The sequence below is a fragment of the Lepus europaeus genome, chromosome 14, assembly GCF_033115175.1.
Source record: "Lepus europaeus isolate LE1 chromosome 14, mLepTim1.pri, whole genome shotgun sequence".
NCBI lineage: Eukaryota > Metazoa > Chordata > Mammalia > Lagomorpha > Leporidae > Lepus > Lepus europaeus.
This window is the reverse complement of record NC_084840.1, coordinates 30211904-30229928: the sequence shown is the minus strand read 5'-3', so window position 1 is coordinate 30229928 and position 18025 is coordinate 30211904. Positions and strand designations below refer to the sequence as shown.

General features: G+C 37.8%; 1 protein-coding gene across 1 annotated transcript in view; it reads left to right on the top strand.

Moving 5' to 3' along the window:
* USH2A (usherin) overlaps positions 1 to 18025 on the top strand; it is an 855126-nt gene that overhangs the window by 68038 nt on the left and 769063 nt on the right. The window lies entirely within an intron of this gene.

Below are 18025 nucleotides of genomic sequence, written 5' to 3'. Positions count from 1 at the left end.
TCTATGATTCACTTATTCTTTACCTTTTGGTTCTCATACTTTGGTAACTCTTTTTAATCCATCAAGAGTTAGCTTAGGTGAATTTCCATTCATTTGAAGATTAAATGACTGTGCAGTACTTACTATTCTGAAGAATCAGGAAATAGCAGTGAACAAAAAATATAAAGGAAAATAACATCTCCTATGGAGTTTAAATTCTAGGCAGAGAAAGGAAACTAGAAATAAAGAAGCAAGATAAAATATACAGTATGTTAAGAGTGGACAATAAGAAAAGTCTGATAAGAAAGGGGATTCAGAGCTGGAAAGTTGCATCTTTAGGTGAGATAACTTGGAGAAGGTTTGCTAAAATGACAGTTGAAAAAAAGTCTACAAGAGATGAAGGACTAAGCTAGCACACCTCTTTAGGACTAGTGTCAGGGAGAGAGAATAGAAAACGAAAAGATCTGGAGGCAAGTAAGCACCTGGAATGTTTAAAGAGCAGCAAGGAGGGGAGTATATAGTAGATGAGAGAACACAGGAACATACGAATAGGGGATTAGCCCAAGAAGTGATAAGGAGCCAGTGCTCTGTGTAACTTCAACTTTTGTCCAGAGAAAGATATCATTGGAGTTCTTTTTGTAAAGGAATCACTTGATTGTGTTTTAGTTGGAATTCTTGGGCTGCTATCTTGAGACTGGACTGAAAGTCAATGACTATCAAATCAGGGACAGTAGTTAAAAGGCCACTCCCAAAACTCAGGGGAGATGTGGAAGTGGTGTGGTTCAGGGCTGCAACAGAAGTGGTGGGCAGAGTACATTCTGGATACACACAGATAGGAGGATCTCTGCATTTGCTGACAGAGTGGATGAGAGGAATGAGGGAGAGAGGAGTTAGAGTAGTCTCAGGATTTTGGTACGAGCAACTTGAAGAGCCATGGTGCAGATACTCTGAAGTGGCAAGAAGCATAGGTATAAAAGCCTGGCTACACTTTGGAGCATTTATGCTTTTATTTCTATTAGACTCCCAAGAAGATATGTTGTTTAGAAAGGTGGATATGGTGATCTCTAATAGAAATCTGAGTTAGAAGCAGTCATTTGGGAGTATCATTGCAATGTGGTATTTAAAACCAGGAAAAAAGATATTACCAAGGGAGTGTAGAGCAGAAAAGAAAAGAAGTGTCAGGGCTGAACCCTGAGACACTTCAATGCTATGGGTCTAAGAAGAGAAACTAACAAAAAGGACAAAGAAGAACTGGATAAGGAGTGATAGGGAAATGAAAAGAGTTTGTATTGAAAGTAGAATGTGATAGAGAAGTGCCTGTTTTGGGATTAGATGCTGTCATGGCAACTGGAATAATAGAGTTTATTATATTTATATACAATATAAAGTTTTATATTTATATAATACAATATATATAGTTTAAAGTTTATTATGTTTATATATATAAAGTTTATTATATAATAGAGTTTATGTAGTTTAATTATAACTGGTATAATAGAGTTAGATTAGATATATGAGAATTAATCAATATAATGAGGATAAGAAGAGCTAGGTTTCTCCCTTTCAGAGAAGAGGGTTACAAAATGGAAAGAGGGAAAATTGGAATGAATTAAGGGTGTTGGTTTAGAATTTAAGGTATTTGTATAATCACATTTCTCTCTGTGTGTGTATGTGTGCTTGTATATGATGGGTCTCCCAAAATCTCATGGAATATACTTATAATGAAGAAAAAATTATGAATGAGTTTCAAAAGATTTTGCCCAAAAATAAACTTGCCCTTTAAATCTTTTTCATATTTACTGAAACATCACCCTATTTGTACAAACACATATGTAGATAAAATACAGAAGTAAATTTGTATATACAGTTGTTTTATCTGCAGTCATCATCATAGTGATATTTCTTACTATGGTACATTGAGAGGAAAAGGAGCATCTAAGTTATTAGGGTATACCTGACACCAATTGTTTGTTTTGAAATAAGTCCCATCAGTAAAAGGAGCCAGTATTCCTTGGAGAATTGACTGAGCTCAGGTATAAGGCAGAATAGGACAAAATGAGCATGTAACATCTTATTCCAAAAAGCAAGAAGCTGCTCTAAGAATTATGTTACATGTTAGTATGACACAGTCCAGTTTTATGAGGTCTCCACTGTCCAAATGTGAAACAGCATGAGTATTGTGTTATATCTTGTCCATAATTTAACTCCTACTGAATAAAACAGATTCATCATTTTATAGACATAAATAAATAAATGCAAACACTGAAAGCTTAATAATGAAAAGGATATTTATATAGACTATCTCCTCTCAAAACATTTTTTAATTGCAAAGGACACAATTGTATTTTTATAGTGGAGAAGCCTTGTGCATACCATATTAACACGAATTATTAAAGGTAACTGCATTAGTGATGGAACAAATGATAAGATGTAATAAGATCACTATTTCACCTGAAGGTAACTCTAGGGAAGCATGAGACAAACTAAAACTGAGAGGCAACTTGCAAAACACATGGGCTACGGTGTTCCAAAAAGTGGTAGGATCACAAAAGTCAAGGAAGGCTTGAGGATCTATTTCAGATTGTAGAAGAACCAGTAGTCTTGACGACTACACTCATGTAGTTGCAGGCTGGATTTGTTTGCCATAATGGGTATTGTTGGACAGTTAGCAAAACTTGAATGGCCTCCAGGGAAATGAGGGTTGTGAAGTATTCATGGTGATTTCCTAATATGGTTGTTTAGGATGTGCTGGTGTAGGAAAATGTTTGTTTTAATAGCAAATATCCATTACAGAATTTAGGAGTCATGACTCATTATGTCCTTAGGACTTTCCCATCATTTTGAGATATATAGATTTTTTTTAAGTAAGAATCTAGAAACTACTACCTGAATTGCATTGTGGATGGAATAGGAAAAGAGTAAACAGAGCAAGTGGAGAAATATTTAGGAACAGAAATGTCCAACATGATGTTTTTCTTTCTCATTCTTTCCCCTAAGCATTTATTCATTTTAATTTTTCATTATCATTTTATTCAGAAGGGAAAGAGAGGCAGACAGATCTTCTATCTGATGGTTCACTCCCAAAATGTCTGCAACAACCAGGGGTGGAACAGAAGTACTTGAGGTATCACCTGCTGCCTCTGAGAGTACCCATTAGCAGGACACTGGATCAGAAGTATAGCAGGCACTCTGATAAGGGGGTTTCGGTGGGACTGGCATTGTGGCATAGTGGGTAAAGCCACTGCCTGCTATGTCAGCATCACATATGGGTGCCAGTTTGAGGCCCAGCTGCTCCACTTCCAATCTAACTTCCTGCTAATGCACCTGGAAAAACAGTGGAGGATGGACCAAGTGGCTCCTGGACCCATGTGGGAGACCCAGAAGAAGCTCCTGGCTTCAAGCTGGCCCAGCCCTGGGACCAGCCGCTGTGGCCATTTGGGGATTGAAACAACAGATAGACAATCTCTTTCTCTCTCTAACTTTGACTTTCAAATAAATAAATCTTTTCAAAAAGGAGGTGGGGCTTGGGTGTACCCAGCAGGGATTTACTTTTTAATTTTTAATTCATTTATTTATTTGAGAGGTAGAGTTGTAGACAGAGTGATAGAGAAAGAGAGAAAGGTCTTCCTTCCATTGGTTCACTCCCCAAATGGCCACTACGACTGGCGCTGCACCGATCTGAAGCCAGGAGCCAGGTGCTTCTTCCTGGTTTCCCATGTGGGTGCAGGGGCACAAGCACTTGGGCCATACTCCACAGCCCTTCTGTGCCACAGCAGAGAGCTAGAAGAGGAGCGCTGCAGGTAGAGGATTAACCAAGTTAGCCACAAAGCCAGCCCCCCGAGCAGGGATTTAAATGCTGGGCCAACCACCAACCTCCATGTCTATTTTATTGCATTGCTCTGTTATGAGTGTGGTTTCTTGTGGATTATTCTCCAATGTGACAGTGTTGAGAGGTAAGGAAGCTTTGCAGGCACCAGGGTCTGGAGGAATCCATCCACATGAATGAGTTAGCTGTCAATGGAGCTTGCCACCCTTTCTCTCTCTTCCCCATGGCACTGTTTCTCCTTCCACCTATAGGCACCAGTCCCTGACCCTTAAAAGAAGCACAGCAGATGCTGGTTCCAGGGCCTTGCACTTCCAGGATTGTAAGCTAAATAAACCTCTTTCCTCATAAATTACTCAGTCTCTTGATTTCTGTTTTAGCAACACAAAATTGTCTAAGGTATGCATTTGTCACTTTGCACTGAAATTATTTTTTAAATCTTATTTAATTCAGAAGCAAAGAAATAGGGAAAGCCACCATCTGTTGGTTTACTCTCCAAATGTCCAGGAGCTGGGGACTCAATCTAGGTCTCCCACATGGGTGGCAGGAGCCCAACCACTGAAGCCATTATCTGCTGCCTCCCAGGAGAAACAGTAACAGGGATTTGGAATCTGGAGGAGAACAGAAGCCCAAACCCAAGCTCTCTGATATGGGATGCAGGCATCCCAAGTGACAGTTTAACCACTGCACTATATGTCTTGCCTGAAAGTATTTCTATTTTTTTTATTACATGTTGTGAATTCTATAAATGAAAGTTCTGTGTTTTATCCACTCTTTATGTATGCCATCATACTTAACATTCCATTGTGCACTCAAGAAATGTTGAAGCAAAAGAATCATTTTTTAAAATGCTATTGGTTTTTAGTGAAGGGTAGCATAAGCAGTTTTCTTCAAAAATGTGGAAACCAAAATAGGTTGACTTAGATTTAAGAACTGTAGTGAAAGCAAATAAACAATTCCTTGATTATTGGGGTATAAATACTAAAAAGGTTTACTAAGATGCTTAACAGCTAATTCAGATAGTCATTTAGGAATTATCTATTCTCTATGGTAAGATAGGAAAAGGCATCGATGATTTATTGAGATAACTGAGTGAGAAAAATGTTACCATCTGTGCACCCAAAGCATTCTTATGCCTGGGACTGTGTGTGGCACATTCCTATGCAGTATGTATGGCAAATGGGATTGGTCTATCCTGATTCACTAGGAAATCAACAATAAATCCAACAATTGACTGTTTTATCATCATATATGTGAGTGTAACTTAGAAAGTTTGTGAAGGGGTAGGTATTTAGCCTAACAGTTTAAGATATCCACATCCTATATCAGAGTACTTACTTGGACACCCACATCTGGCTTCTGATTCCAACTTCTTGCTAATGCAGACTCTGAGAGGAGGCAATGATGGCTCAAGTTATTGTGTACCTGCCACTGACTGTGGCAATCTGAATTGTGTTCCTGGTTCTTGGATTAGGTATGGAGATTGCAGGCATTTGGAAATGAACCTGTGGATAGGAGCACTGTCTATCTTCATTATTCATTCATTTTTAAAAGATTTACTTATTTATTTTAAAGTCAGAGTTACAGAGACAGGGTGAGTCAGAGATGGCTGCAATGGCCAGGACTAAGGCAGGCCAAGGCAGGAGCCAGGAGCTTGATCCAGGTGTCCCATGTGGGTGGAAGGGGTCCAAGCTCTTGGGCCATCCTCCACTGCTTTTCTGAGACCATTATGAGGGAACTGGATTGGAAGTGGAGCAACTGTGATATGAATTTCATGTATACAGATTTCATATATAAAACATTTTTATAATATTGTTGATTAACTTCTCACCCTCCCTCCTGCCCATTCTCCCACCCTCCTTCGCTCCTTATCCTATTCCCATTCTTAATTTTTTTTTATTAAACTTTTATTTAATATAAATTTCCAAAGTACAGCTCATGGGTTACAATGGCTTCCCCCTCCCAAAACTTCCCTCCCACCCACAACCCTCCCCTTTCCCGCTCCCTCTCCCCTTCCAATCACATCATGATTCATTTTCAATTCTCTTTATATACAAAAGATCAGTTTAGTATAAATTAGGTAACGATTTCAACAGTTTGCCCCCATATAACAACACAAAGTGAAAAAAAAAATACTGTTGGAATACTAGTTATAGCATTAAATAACAATGTACAGCACATTAAAGACAGAGATACTACATAATAGTTTTTTTTAAAAAAAATTAATTAATTTTCTATGCCATTTCCAATTTAACACCAGGTTTTTTTTTTTCATTTCCAATTATCTTTATATACAGAAGATCGATTCAGTATATAATTAGTAAAGATCTCATCAGTTTGTACCCACACAGAAACACAAAGTGTATAAATACTGTTTCAGTACTAGTTATAGCATCACTGCACATTAGACAACACATTAAGGACAGATCCCACATGGGATGTAAGTACACAGTGACTCCTGTTGCTGACTTAACAATTTGACACTCCTGTTCATGGCATCAGTAATCTCCCTAGGCTCTAGTCATGAGTTGCCGTGGCTATGGAAGCCTTTAGGGTTCGCTGACTTTGATCTTATTCCGATAGGGTCACAGTCAAAGTGGAAGTTCTCTCCTTCCTTCGGAGAAAGGTACCTCCTTCTTTGATGGCCCCGTTCTTTCCACTGGGATCTCACTCACAGAGATCTTTCATTTAGGTCTTCTTCTTTTTTTCTTTTCCATGGTATCTTGGCTTTCCATGCCTACAATGCTCTCATGGGCTCTTCCGCCAGATCCGAATGCCTTAAGGGCTGATTCTGAGGCCAGAGTGTTGTTTAGGACATCTGCCATTCTATGAGTCTGCTGTGTATCCCACTTCCCATGCTGGATCTTTCTCTCCCTTTTTGATTCTATCAGTTAGTATTAGCAGACACTTGTCTTGTTTGTGTGATCCCTTTGACTCTTAGACCTATCAGAGCCATCAATTGTGAGCTGAAATTGATCACTTGGACTAGTGAGATGGCATTGGTACATGCCACCTTGATGGGATTGTATTGGAATCCCCTGGCATATTACTAACTCCATCATTTTGGGCAAGATTGATTGTGCCCCATTCTTAATTTTTATAAAGATCTATTTTGAGTTTATTTTAAATCCTACACTAACTAAAGAGTTCAACAAATAGTATTAACAACAACAAAAAAAAAACAAAAACAAAAAAACTGTTCCTCATCAGTAGAGACAAGAACTAAAAATTATCACCAAATCTCAAAATGTCAATTTCACTCCACTACATTACATTTTAGGTACTCTATTAGTTGCCACAGATAAGGGGAAACATATGGTATCTGTCTTTTTGGTACTGGCTTATTTCACTAAGTATAATAGTTTCCAGTTGTATCCATTGTATTGCAAAGGACAGGATTTCATTTTTTTGTCACTGCATGGTATTCCATAATGTGTATATGTGCCATAGTTTCTTTATCTAGTCATCAGTTGATGGACATTTGGGTTATTCTATATCTTAACTATTGTGAATTGAGCTGCAGTGAATATGGGGGTACAGATAATTCTTTCAAATATGCTGATTTCATTTTGTTTGGGTAAATTCCCAGGATGAGACTGCTGGGTCATTTGGAAGATCTATTTTCAGATTCCTGAGGTATCTCCACACTGTCTTCCACACTGGCTGCATCAGTTTACATTCCCACCAACACCGGACTAGGTTTCCTTTTTCCCTGCATACTCACCAGCATTTATTGTTTGTTGATTTTTGGATGGGAGCCATTCTAACTGGGGTGAAGTAAAACCTCATGGTGGTTTTGACTTACATTTCCCTTATGGCTGGTGATCCTGAGCATTTTTTCATGTGTCTATTGGCCATTTGAATTTTCTTTTTTGAAAAATGCCTGGTCAAGTCCATGGCCTATTTCTTAGCTGCGTTGCTTATTTTTTGTTGAGTTTCTTGAGCGTTTATAGATTTTGAATATTAATCCTATATCAGCTTTTTAGTTTGCAAATATTTTCTCCCACTCTATTGGTTGCCTCTTCACTTTGCTGAGTGTTTCTTTTGCAGAGCAGAAGCTTCTCAGCTTGATGTAATCCCATTTGTCAGTTTTGGCTTTGCTTGCCTGTGTTTCTGGGGTCTTTTCCAAGAAGTCTTTGCCTATGCCAATGTCTTGCAGAGTTTCCCCAATGTTCTCTAGTAATTTATGGTATCAGGTTTTAGATTTAGATATTTAATCTATTTTGAGTGGGTTTTTGTGTAAGGTATAATGTAGGGGTCTAGTTTCATACTTCAGAATATGGAGATCTAGTTTTCCCAGCACCATTTGTTTAAGAGACTGTCTTTGCTCTAGGGATTGATTTTTGCTACTTTGTCAAAGATAAGTTGGTTGAAGATGCATGGATTGATTTCTTCAGCTTCTATTCTAGTCCATTGATCTGCACATCTATCTTTTTGCGATTATTGTTTTGATTATAATCGCCCTATAGTATTTCTTGTAATCTGGTATTTTGATGCATCTAGGTCTCTTCTGTTTACATATGAATTTTAGCATCTGATTTTCTAGATCTGAGAATAATGTCCTCCATATTTTGATTGGGCTTGCATTGAATCTGTAAATTGCTTTCAGTAGGACATTTTGATGATATTAATTTTTCCAATCCATGAACATGGAAGATTTTTCCATTTTTTTGTATCTTCTTCTATTTTTTCCTTTAATGTTTTATAATTTTCATTGTGGAGATCTTTGATTTCCTTGGTTCATTTATTCCAAAGTATTTGATTTTTTTGTAGCTTTTGTTAATAGGATTGATCTTAGAAGTCATTTCTCAGCCATGGAATTGTCTTTGTATACAAAGGCTATTGATTTTTCTGTGTTAATTTTATATCCTGCCATTTACCAAACTCCTTTATGAGTTCCATTACTCTCTTAGTGGAGTCTTTTGGATCCCCTATATATAGAATCATGTCATCTACAAATAGGGATAGTTTGATTTGCTTTCCAATTTGTATCCCTTTGATTTCTTTTTCTTATCTAATTGTTCTAGCTAAAACTTCTAGGACTATAATTAATAGCAATGGTGAGAATAAGCATTCTTGTGTGGTTCTGCATCTTAGTCACAATGCTTCTAACTTTTCCCCATTAGATAAGATGGTGGCTAAAGACCTCTTACAGGCACAGATTTCAGAATGATTTTTATATTTGGAAGACACTGAAAGAAAAATAGAGTCTATCTGATGGCTCACTTGCACATGATCACACAACCCAGGCCTGAGCCAGACAGAAGTCAGGATCAAGAACTCAATCCAGATTGCCATATTCAGTGGCAGGAACCCAACCACTTGAGCCTTAACCTGCTGTCTCCCAGGGTGTACATTAGTAGGAACCTGGAACCAGGAGCAGGGCTGAGATTTGAACTCAGATACTCTGACAAGGGATGTGGGTGTCCTAAGCATTGTCTTAACCCCTGCACAAAATGCTTACCCCTGTAAGAATTTTGAAGTACCCTTGTATGTGTAAATTATCTTTCTTTGCAGTAGAGAAAGAGAATAATCACCTAGGAAGAAGTGTCCATGAACAATTCACTGAAATTCAAAATATGACCAAAGAAACTACTAGAATTCTTTTTTGAAATGTAGAAACTGAATACACTAGGGGCTCACCCTCATGAGGTAGCAGCTTGGAGAACTGTAACAGATAACAAGGGGAGAACAACAAATCCTACCCAGGGTATAAGTGTAATATACTTAGCCTCTGGCTAAAGATTGCTAAAAGGGCATGATCTGACTGAGTTTTTTAGAGCAGAAAAACAAGTGTGTGTGTGTGTGTGTGTGTGTAAGTGTAAGTAATTAGGGAATTAGGGAGTGGCAAGGAAGAGAAGTGGTCAAAGGAGGAAGAGCAATGCTGAAATAAAACCTGTGAACTCGTGGGAAAATTCCAAAACTAAAACACAAACAAGGAGAAGCTTTGAGGATCATGTCTTTATATGAACGTACTTCCCCATGGTATCTTTTCTAAGCCATTATTTAGTGAATCTAACTAGTAGTGAATACACATGCATGCTTCAGATATTTCTGAGCAACCCACATGATTAATTTCAGCTAAAGCAACCTTCTCTGAATAATTTCCTGAAGTCCTTATTTTTTATTGTTTGCACAAAAGTGGTTTATTAGATGCTTCTGCTTTATTTCACTTGGGCACAGTAAACCAGAAAGAGAGCCCCTACATGGGCTGGGCTGAGACGAATCCATTCAGGGCCCAACAGTAGCTGCAGAACTGGAGGTGGAGATGATGGCTAATAAGGTACAACACAGTGACCAATGCTTGCAACTGGGAATGTATGCCTCCCCTCTACCTGGAAGTCAAGCTTTCCAAGGCCAAGTGAGCCTGGACCCATGTGTCTCCAAGTACTCAGATGCCCATGAGCAAATAGACAAGAAGTTGACAGAGTTGTCTATGCAGGATGAAGAGCTGATGAAGTGGGTAAGCAGAGCTCAGGGCCTGCCTAAGGCTCCACACAGTACGCATGCAGGGGTATGCCCTGCCTCTTCCCACTCAACACACAAAAGCGCCCCCTCCTGGGTGTCCTCTGTGAAGACTGCTGGCCTATGCTCACTCAAGAGTCTCCAGGGCCCCAAGGTGTGGTAGAACTCTCTCTGGGCTGAAGAAGGGGTGTTTCACACTGGAATGTGACTGTGTGTGTGTGTGTATGTCTGTGAGTATATGAATATAAACAAGGTTGTTGACACCTTATTTGTGCAGAGCAGTGTGATTGGCATTCAAGAGCAAAGAAACAAGACATGTTCTTCGACCAAAAAATAGTTTATAGGATGTTTAATAGCCTATTTTCTAATATAATTATATAAAAACTTAGAAAAATCACTTTGAAAATTATGTGAAGAATTCTCATTTGAAACATTTGAACTGTTGGAAACTGACACTGTTTCTTTATTGCTTGGAATTGTGAAGTGTGGATTGTGTTGGTGATTTTATTTTGGAGATATCAATTAGTCAATCAGTATTATCGAGTACATGAGGCGTGCTCATCAAAGTTGCAAATGACATAAAACTTGGAGGGATGCTAAATATATTGGATGACAGGCATAGCATCCAAAATGTTTGGACAGCCTGAAGCAATGGGCTGAATCTAACATGATGAACTATAACATGGATAAATATAAATTCTTGAACTTAGTTCCACAAAACCAACTGCAAGCAATTCTGAATTGTTTTTAATGGGATAATCCAATACTGATTTAACAGGTCAGGCCACATCTAGAGATTGTGATATTTCAAGCTGCATTTTAAAAAGAGTAAGATGAAAAACCATGTCATATTTAGAACATTCCAGAAATGGCACGTATGCTGAGAGAGACTTGGAGAGAAACCACATCTTTCTTTACATTGAAGTAAATTCTCATTTAGCAAAGGGATTGCTTTTGTACAGTGTGTTCTCAGTATTTAGAGCTGGGTCTTAAAATGTGAAACTATAAGAAGATGCTTTCAGTTTGACCAATCATTTATCAAAGCAAAGGCTGTTCAGAGATGAAAGCGTTCCCCAGTTCTGCAGAAGGAGAACCCTGGAGCTGTTAGGCCTTGTAACCTCCTTGGTAAGGAGGGTTACTAACACTGTTGAGGAGCCCAGGGGATGATCTAAGGAAGATGTCCAGTGCAGTGCCGGGATACAGTGAGGGAGTGAAATGTGCTGGGTGTGTTACTCTTCTTACTGTGAGCAGCATTGACATGGGGCCTGAGGCATCCCTGGGTAGAAGTATAGAAGAAAGGCTCAGTTGATAGGTTCAGTCAGCTAAATGGCTGCTACTTCAAAACACTAACTGGATATAACTGGCTAATTAAAATTGGCCACATAAAACTAGTTCTTGACTGTGTCAGCCTTCTGTGTTACCTTGAGTCATTTTTGTTTTCAATTTTCAGTGGTTCAGTTTCATTATCTTTAAATTGGGTTAATAACTGACCTGCCTTGGGTTGCTTTAAAGATAAAAGGGATGAGGACACATCCAGTAAGAATAGTAATAGACACCAATTATTAACCATCCATTATGTGTCAGGCACTACAACAAATACCGTATGAAAAATACCCACAACAGCAAATATTCAGTCAACACTGCAAGTTGGGCACTACACTTTGTACTTTACACACATTGCTTCAATAATTTCTCACATCATGATTATGATGAATTTAATACAAAATTTAATACAACAAAATTTGAAAATTGAGACCGAGTTAGAGTAATTAGCCCAAGTCACACAGATACTGTGTTGATGTGATGTAAAACCCAGTTGTTTTAATCAGAAATTGTCTCTGCTGAATGGTATAGGATTGTACCTGTGTCTAAAAGCAAGAAATTCACCTTCCTTGCATCCTCAGGCAGAGAGCGATTTGCCTCTCCAGTGTGCTGTCAACCACGGCAAAGAACAGGAAATGCTCCCTTTGGCTCCCTGGCTTGCCAGTATTTCCTAACATTCTCCCCAGATAAACTTTCATTTACTCATTTGTACATTATACATTTTGATTGTATACCTATTTTTAATGAACTATGTTAGATGAATATTCAAGTTAATTTCTATATTAACTTTTGTCTGAGGTGCAGATACCATCAGATGGAGTCTTGTAAGCATAGTGATTCTATTTGTCAGAGCTGTCATTAAAAAGTACCACAGATTGGGTGGGATAAGGACAGACATTTATTTTTCTATCAGTTTTTGGAGGCCACAAGTCCAAGAACAAGGCCTCCAGGGGCTTGGTTCCTTCTTAAGTTTTGTGTCCTTGGAGAGAAGATGGCCCTGTGCTCCATGAGATTTCCATGGTCTCTCTGTGTATATCTTTGTGATAATTCTTCCTCTTACGGAATACAAATCATGTTGGATCCAGACCTGAACGACTTTGTTTTCTCTTTTTTTTTTTTTTTTTTTTGACAGGCAGAGTGGACAGTGAGAGAGAGACAGAGAGAAAGGTCTTCCTTTTGCCGTTGGTTCACCTTCCAATGGCCGCCGCAGTAGGCGCGCTGCGGCTGGCACACCACGCTGATCTGATGGCAGGAGCCAGGTGCCTCTCCTGGTCTCCCATGGGGTGCAGGGCCCAAGGACTTGGGCCATCCTCCACTGCACTCCCTGGCCACAGCAGAGAGCTGGCCTGGAAGAGGGGCAACCGGGACAGGATCGGTGCCCCGACCGGAACTAGAACCCGGTGTGCCGGCGCCGCAAGGCGGAGGATTAGCCTAGTGAGCCGCGGCGCTGGCTTGTTTTCTCTCTTTTAAGACTATGTTTCCAAATGTTGTCACATTCTGAGGTACCAGGTGTGAGAATTTTAACATAGGAATTGTAGAAGAATAAGATCAGCCTGTAACAGTGGTGGAAGAAAAACAGGCCCAGAAGCCAGATACATTGGTACAAATCCTGTTTTGCTAATTAGGAGGTGTGGTACATTTGCAGCCTAGTGAATCTCTTGATTTGTCCTGTTTCTCATCATCTATGAAGAGAGAGTTAAAGGTAGATTAAAAGTTGTTCTACAAAAACCAAAGATTAGAGTTCCTATATCCTGCAAACACAATTCATGTTTGATGTTATGATTTATTACAATAAATTCAATTGGTGTGTTCCTGAAAAAAAAAAATAAAACATCTGACATGCTAATTCTCCTATCAATGTAAACTACTTTTATAATTGTAAAGTAGTTGACAAAGGAGTATTGGGGGTTATAGGACTTGAGAAATATATTTTAAAAAATATTAAAACTTCAGAGAAATGCCCATATAGAAATAACTTGAATAAACCATGGAGAAATAATTAGATTGGAGGTTGACTGATGGTGAAGGTTATAAATAAGGGTGGATGAAATTAGAGAAAATTCAGAAGGTGAAGATTAGGATCATGAGCAATTGGGGGTAGATAGTGTAGGGTGGGGATTGCATGTATTCTCAGGAAGGGGATGCACCATAGATGTGCTATTTTAAAATAAACTTACAGAGATTTCAGAATAAAGTGTCCTATGTTTAAAAATTATTGATGGAATAATGGAATCTTTTATGCCAGTTCTTTTTTCACTTATAAATTTCTACTTCAGGGAAATTGCTAATTCTTAAAGATTTTTCTTCTCCACAGAGTTTTCTCTTGCGATTCATATCAGGGTTGTTTTATGTTTGAATTTCTTAGCATTCCAAATACTATTATATATGCTTATATCAACAATCATCATGTTTTGAGGGTGAAGTTGAATTTAAGGTATGTCTGGGTAAAAAAATAAAAGAGTCCCTAAAGAAAAAAAAAATGTATGTTGCCAAATAACCTCATGTTGTGTCTATTTAAAATGTGGTAAACACAATGGTTAAAATGATTTTGCTTTACAATGACATCCATCAAATTAATGAAACTGACCTTCTTTGGAGGCTTGTAGGCTGGATGTGGGGAGGCAAGTCCACAGAAAAGATCCAAAAACATGTCAAAAACAGGGCACATAGTAGTGACTCAACATAACTTCTCAAAGCTACCCCCTGAAAAAGATAACATTTCATTGGCTGCATTAAGATCCAGTAGTAAATTAAAAATAACTTTATTCATTTATAGTGACTTGAACACTATCTACTAAATTAGCAATTATTCTTTTGTTATGGATACAAGTTTCTTGAGAGATATAATCATGATTTGCTTTTCTTGGTATGACTCACAGGGTCCTGTGGGTGTTTTATTGAATTCAGTTTAGAAGGATATAAGTAATGGGGAAGATTTTGTCTAATAAGAAAGATAACATAGTCTGCCTATTTATTTTCCATCCTGAGTCAGCAGTTGCTTTTGGCTATTGGTGATCAGCAGCAGTAGAACAGCAACAAAGGTAGGAGATTTCAGTGGGACTGGTGATTGTGGACCATTACTACAGTCAAAGTAGACATGATTATATATTTCCCATGGTGACTACTCAGTTATTGTATGAGTTTCTGGATTTTTAATTGTACTTCCCACTATGCAGGCAAAAGAATAAAAGGATAATTCAGAAATTCTACTTTTGTTTTAATCTACTGCACTCTTTTACTCAATGAGTACAACCTATCACAAAGATGTCACTTTGATGAAGAAAGTGATTAAAGTAAAATATGAAACTCCAAGAGAACAAGAGCCTGAGAATGACCTGCTCCTTTATATCTGTTTTCCAAAGTGTTTTGGATCTCTAACAAGAGAGATTTAAAGACTTGTCTACCAGTGTTACTACTTGTGGCAATTCATTCATTCAAGGCACACCAATAAACACACACAAGTTATTCTAATCCACACAGGGCTAGAGCATGAGATAGGTGGTGTTTACTTAGTGGAAGCTTTTCTTTGCACAAATCAGAAATTCCATCCTATATATTCCTATTCCCCTAAATAACTGGCAAGGGGATCATCAGAATGAACTATTGCAGAACGCCACCCCAGGCTTCACAGTTTCAGTGAGATGGGACCCCAGATCAGAATTGTAAAGTAGTTTGGAGAATCTTGGATCATAAAACACAGTGCAGAAAACCAAAGAAGATTTAATCTTATTTATAGAAAGGTGGTTGGCAGGGGAGGGGACAACAGCAGAGTGGCTTGGGATCTTCATTAATCATGTTTTAAGTAGCAAAAAGTGAAAACATTCTTCTGGAATTCACTGCAAGTGACACTGACTTCTCCTAAGCAAATGCATGATGAGTTGATATTAAAAAGGAATAAAAAAAGGTCCTGAACTCCCAACTACAGATATAATACAGTGAATACAGAAAATCAAAGACATGCTTTCTATCTGACTCAAAATAAAGGTACACTTAAACTTGTAAAAGACAACATTTTTATTTGAATGATATGACAGAACTGTCAAAGGAGTGTTACCTGCTATAAAGAAAACCTAAGAATTATTGCCTTTATTAGACCAGTGGCACTGAGCTTTAGCCATACATTTCTAACTTCTGTCCCTCTACAGAGACAATTTTCTTTTCTTAAATAAACTGTCATGCTAGTGTTAATATATTGTTGGCTCTCTCATGCTCTGAGAATACTGCTGATATAAAACATGTATATGTTAGATTGGTAATAGTATCTTTAGTGTAGCTGACTAGAACAAATGTGTTTCCCTCATGGCTGTGCTAATGTGATAAAGGAAAATTGGCTGTTCATCAGCTTTTGGCTCGGTAAAGACAGTAGAGATGGAACCACATTCTTTTTTATGCATTAATACCACCGAGAACTTTTCACTAGTTATATTTCATGTGCCTGCATGTTGCGCAAAGATGTTGTAAAACATGAGATAATGCTACAAATAACAAAGTAGAAAAGCCTGTATCTTTTATAATGATAACAGTCAAACATCAAATGACAGTAACAGGCTGTAAAAAATGGAATGCAAAAAAAAAAAAAATTCAGCCTTGCCACCCTGCATAGAGGCAAAATTCCAGGCCCAAGAGGAACTGGTGTATTATTAGGTCTATTACAGTTTTGTTCTAAGATTAAGTCCAATGCAACACTGGGTCAATGGACTTAAGAAAGAACATGGGATAAATGAAAGCGGATGGGTTAGAATGGAGAAAAGCCATTATGTTCCAGGTCTTTTTTTTTTTTTTCTTTAAGATTGATTTACTTATTTTAAGTCAGAGTTACACACACACACACACACAGAGAGATAGACAGACACACAAAGAACTTAAATTTACTGGTTCACTGCACAAATGGCCACAACAGCCAGGGCTAGGCTGCACTGAAGCCAGGAGCTTCTTCTGGGTATCCCACATGGGAGCAGAGATCAAAGCATTTGGGCCATCCTCTGCTGCTTTCCCAGGTGCATTAACAGGGAGCTGGATTTTAACAGGAGCAGCTGGGACATGAACCGGCACCCCCGTGGCATGCTGGCACTGAAGACAGTGGCTTAACTGCTACACCACAGTGCCAGCTCCTCCAGATTGTTTTTAATTCTTTTTTAAATTGAAGTGTTCTTAAGGTAGCAATTCACATAATTATTGAAAGCTATCAGAGACTAGACTGGTTTTGGAGAAGCGAGTCCCACAGAGAAGATCCAGAAATATATTATTCAGCACATGTAATAATGACTCAAACATAACTTTTCAAAGCTACTCTTTAAAAAAGGCAACATTTGGTTGATAACATCAAGATTCAGAAACTTCTTATTGCAAATCTTTTTTTTAACAGAAAAACATTTTTGAAAAGCAGTTTATTTTTAGACAATTTTTAGGCTCACTGCAAAATTCTCATACGTCCTGTGCTCACATACCTTTTGCTTCTCAGCTATCAGAATTCTGCAGCAGACTGGAAAATTTATTACCACTGATGAACCTATATAAATACATCGCTACCATTCAAAGTCCTTAGTAGAAAACCATTTTGAATGGTATGATTTGGCATATTTCTATTAAGATGTTAACATTTCAATTGCATGCCCTTAAATCTCATTCTTCATCCCTTCCCTCAGTCCTTCCTGTAAAGTCTTTTGTTTGCCTTTTTTTCTCCTTCACTAATTGGAGTACCAATGATTATTTGTGCATGAAGTTAGCACTTGAACAGAAAGACTGTAGAAACTAAAGTTGATATCAAAACAGCTGGCCAGTTAAGTTGGAAATATATGTAATCGTGTAATTCACAGCTAATAACTGAGGTATTTTGCATAAATTTAATTGAATTGTCTATTCAAAGATCATGTCATACAAACAAAAAATTCCATAAGTTAGTGGTGTAATCTAAAGGTTTTTAAACTACAACTTTTGGGTCAAATCTGCTGGCCATATTTTTTTGGTAAGTAAAGTTTTATTGGAACACTGCTGTATTCATTTGTTTACATATTGTTTATGGCTGCTTTTGCATTATAATGTCAGCTATTACAGGGACATTTTGCCCAGAAAATCAGATCACATGGCTTTTAAAAAAATATTCCCTGGACATTTATGGTAAACATTTACTAATTCCTAACATAGGCAATTATTATTTTCCTTGACTGATTCATTTGAAATATGATTGGCAAATCTTTATGCTGGTCTATATTGGGAAAGTATGTTAAAATTACCAGCTGGATACTAACACCTAAATAAATATTTATAAGGAATATTTTTGCTAGTAATTTAAATTTAATTGCATCTACATGTAATTCATTTTTGGTATCTGTTTTTAAATATTTCTCCAGATCATATTAATTTCTGCTTTATTTCTGTATATGGATGTAACAACTGTAGTTGGTGTATAAAGAAAAAACTTATCCTTATAAAACT